This window comes from Aptenodytes forsteri, unplaced genomic scaffold, assembly GCF_000699145.1.
Source record: "Aptenodytes forsteri isolate BGI_AS27 unplaced genomic scaffold, ASM69914v1 Scaffold234, whole genome shotgun sequence".
In the NCBI taxonomy this organism is placed as follows: domain Eukaryota; kingdom Metazoa; phylum Chordata; class Aves; order Sphenisciformes; family Spheniscidae; genus Aptenodytes; species Aptenodytes forsteri.
Genome location: NW_008794006.1, coordinates 1,174,706 through 1,179,481, shown reverse-complemented (window position 1 = coordinate 1,179,481; position 4,776 = coordinate 1,174,706).

Here is a 4,776-nt window from a genome sequence, read left to right as displayed (position 1 = left end):
AATGGCCTCAAGTTGCGCCAGGGGAGGTTTAGATTGGACGTGAGGAAAAATTTCTTTACTGAAAGAGTGGTTAAACATTGGAACAGGCTGCCCAGGGAAGTGGTTGAGTCCCCATCCCTGGAAGTATTTAAAAGACGTGTAGATGAGGCGCTTAGGGACATGGTTTAGTGGGCATGGTGGTGTTGGGTTGATGGTTGGACTTGGTGATCTTAGAGGTCTTTTCCAACCTTAATGATTCTATGATTCTATGATTCTAAATCAGTAGCATTATAGAAAGGCTCATAGTGCAACTGTCACTAAGATAGAGATACAGCAATGCAGAGAACTGGATTCTAGATTAGAAATTGCTTCACTTGGCCCAAGAAGCCAGATTCAACTTTATGCATCTAACTGAAACTCCAGTTTAGAGGCAGGATTGTCCTCATCTCCTATATTGTAATAGATTACAATGGTGGGCAGAATTGCTCTTGCATATGCAGATATCGTCTGGTGACAATACACCTAGTGCGGTAAATACTGTTGGAATAAAGCCAGTCCTTGGTTATCTCCAATTTCTATAGAATATGTAAGTTACAGTCCTGTAGCACAAGTTGATAAGGAACAGCAACACGCCTCCCCCCCTGACTGTGACATGTTAATCACAAGCCCAAACTACTCAAACTACTGTGTTTGGCAGTCTAATTTCTTTTTTATTAGTAAGTATCTAATCAATTTAGAAAATTCAACTATAAGAATACATCTGTATGAAACTTCTATTTTACTATATTCTTTATGACTGAAGACATAATCAATTTGGGATCTTAGAAAATTAATAAATATTGTAATAATCCAATGCATTCTGCTGTCATTCCATTCATATCCCTTTCCTCACAGATGTTCTAATCTTAACTTTGTCGGTAACAAAGTTACTTACACTTATTTCCAGGTCAGTCCAATTAGTAAATGCAGTTATAAACATTTGATTGAGGTGGTTATTTGAAGGGGGTTCTACATCAGAAGGCTGTAGGTTTGTTAGAATACTCTCTAAAACTACTGCAAAGGCCATCTAAAAGAGAAGAGAGAGAGAAAAAAAGAATAGAGAGGGAAGGAGGGAATGAAGGAAATGAAGGAGAGAATGTAGTAAAAGTCTTGGAAAAAAACTGCTGTGTCTCCAGAATCTACCAGTGTGCTTTCAGGCATGTGGCATTTTCATTCCTTTTGCTCAGAATGAGCCTCTCTACCTGATAGATCTGGGATGATCAGACACATAGGTTTCTAGGGCACATCAATCTGCACTAATCAGAATAAAGTATGAAACTTGTCTCCCCAATCTTTGCCTAAAATCCTCTTTGTAAGACCATCTTATCTCCACCCATCACTCAGATCCTACAAATGGACCCAATGAATCTTCAAGAAAACAGTCTAGAAGAACTGTAACATCTCTGTGATTTGTTTAAGATTTAGCAAAACAGTACATTTTTTAAGACCTTTGGCAAATGTACTGCCAGAGGATTTATCTATACAGGTAAAAAACATTTGCATCTCTAAATATTTTTACTCAGCACTTCTGGTAATCAGGTCTTGGGTTTAAAAAGAACTTAGAAAAATCCATGGCACCTTTTTAAAATTTGTTTTGGGGGAGTTTTATGGCTTACTCTCCTGGAAGTAGATATATTAGTTAAAAGATCTGTATTTTATAAAGATCTTTGTGATTATGGAGGAGAAAAAAAAGAAACACCAGACTTGCCTAGATGAATTCTTAAAGGTCATTGATAAATGGAAAATTCAACATGAAGTATTCTCATTTTATTTAATGACAATATTGAACATAAAACCTAATATGTCCCACTTCCTCAATCACCAAGCTGAAACAAATATTCAGTATACTGAAGCCAACAGAATCTGACGGTATGTGAAGATGTATATTGAAACTATTTGGTTTACAAAGGGATTTGTTACTCTTTGCATGCTATGAATTTCATGGTTAGGTGCTAGAAGATTGAACAAGATCAGAGACTTGGATCCAGCAGGGACTTGCCCCTCCTGCCCCCTTCACATAAATGTACTGGGATTGGAGACTGGGGTTCATGCCTCAGTAAATGAAGAAGGAGCTGCTTGCCAGTCTCTGTGTAGATGACGACTTTAGAGAGGAGCCTCAACAGTGAAACAAAAAGTGTACAGGCAGCACAACTATCAGGAAGAAAAGGACAGCAGCAGCAGTGAGCAGGCTGTCTGGAGACAGGCTGTGACAGGAGATTTGGAACAGGTTGCAAAATGCTTTCAGCACAAACTCAGCGTATACTAATAGTATACAGGTGGCAATATTGTATTCCATAGCTAAGTTATACTCACACTTAAAGTGGAAACGAATGAACTGCCAACATACAAAATTGGCTGGGATCTCATATCAGGTCAAACGAACTTCAGTCAGAACCTGAAGGACTGCATAAGCTGCACTACAAGTGCTGTTTGATAAATAATGACATCAATTGTTAATGTTAATTGTAATTAATTATTACTTGAAAACAACTATAATCACTGGTTAATTAACAACATCAAGACTATTCCTACTATGCAGTAGGAAAAGTTGCATCACCCAGCTCACTCAGTGAACCCATATTTAAAACAACTTTTTGTTTCTTAGAGCTGTAAGCATTTGACAATATTGACAAAAAAATTAAATACACTCAACACACACATTTTATTAGAATGAAGTCCACTGCACCATATAGCTACTTGCTCAAACTCTGTGTGATTACTTAAAGATAGGCATCAGCAGTGGATTTCTCTTTCTGAACTGAAGCAGTTCAGAAGTAATGAATTCCTTTGCTGGCTTAAGAATTCCTCCACTGGCTTAAGAAATATCAGGTTTCCATTTTTATAAAGATGGAATATTAATTCTGCAGTACAATATATTAGAATTGTCTAAAGTTAGCAGCCAATACAACAAAATCATGGATTTTTAAAAGGATACCTCAAAATGAGAGATTAGTTCAGAGACAAAGAGTGCTGTGGAGCACCTATACCTTAAATTTGTTCTGATGTTTTACAGTAAAAATACTAACCCCATACATTGTGTTTTCTGCAGAGAATTTTATACTCTAAAAATATCAAGGGATCATTAATACCCCTTATTTAAAGGTTATATTTATGTTGTATTTGGTTAACATAAAAGCATGGCATAGAACAACAAAACAAGAGTACAAACTGCCTTAACTTTAGGCAGGCTAACTATGCTTTCATCTAAATGAGGTTTCTGAAAGACTGCATTTGTCTGTAGTTGCACTTATGGTCCTGGAAAGTGTCTTAGAGGAAGAACAAAAACATCCCTGTTGATTGAAACACAGAAGACATGACAGAAATAACTGCATGCAATAGTGGAAAAATGAGTAGCATTACAGTAAAATAAATTATGATGCCCTAAGGGACACCATACTTACTATATCAATAAGTGAAAAGTAACTTTGACTTTATAAAGTTCTAGTCTAAATTTTCAGTAAAGTTCTTGCTATTAGGCACTGATATGAATTTACCAATTTTCACCTACTTAGCAAAAGTTGCTGCTATTTTTGATTTTCATTTAATGTCAGTATGCAAAATTAATCAAAATGGCTCCCATAAAAATTCTTGTTCTTTCTCCAACATAACTTCTAAAGCTTGGTGAATGTCATCAATAGTTCAAATCAAAATACCTATACCTATTACACCTAATATAATTTAGTACTTTTTCAGTCAGACATATTTGCAGGAAATACAAATCCCGAACCAATATGACAGCAGAACTTTCTATAAAACCCCAAACTCACAGTATGTCCTTAAGCTTAAAATTAAAAAAAACAAACAAAAAGACCAGAAAACTAATTTTTGTTTGAAGACAAGATTTGGCAGTGGGCAGTACTTGGCACAAGAAAGCAACAGCTGTATCCATCTTAGTGTATCTTTGTTCTTCTATCTCATGCCCTAAGAGCCTGATCATCTCTAGAATGTTTAAAAAAAAAGGAAATCTGCTTCTGCTGTGAAAAGTCAAAAGGCGGATGAACTGAATAAGAAAATAACTGATTTTGCAATGTTTTTCTCAAATAGGTAAGATAAACCCTGTTCTGTGGCATCTTTGCAAAAATTATTTAAAGTGTGCTGAGGAATCAGCCAGCCAACTTTCTTCTCCTTTACATAAAAGCTGTGCGCTACAGTCATTCCTAGAGCTAAGTCATCACCTCAGTTGTAACCTCTTTTGATCTCTAACTATTGAGCAGACTGGCACATTACAGAGCCCTGAGATTCACTGTCAGTCTAAAGGGGCATAATATTGTCCTGAAATCATGTCTTCCACTGAGGCTGGAGATTTGGAAGTATTATTACCACCTATGGAAAGCAGAATATCTCCCCATCACCTCCTTAGCTTCCTTTAAATCAGGCTTCTATTGTATTTGAGGGAGGGAAGAAGGGGCAGGAGAGAAAATGAGGCAATTCCCACCCTCTATCATAATTCTTTGTCAACTAGGAATAGCTATATGGAAAGGACAGGTGAGACTTTCTGGCTTTCTGAGCATTCAAAAAACATTAATTTTTTTATATTGGAAAGGATGCAACAGCACCCTGGAATACTGGATATTCAACCAGCAGATACAAAACTGCATCAGCCCGGTCTCTCAGGGTTGCAGTACCTGGCAGAGCTCAACTCATGAGCTTGCAGACTGTAGTTTCCATAGAACCTCCATCTGCACAGCTGGTTTATTCAGTTCATGTTCAGGTATATATTTTGTTTGAATGAAAGATTTCAGCTATGCCAATCAAGTT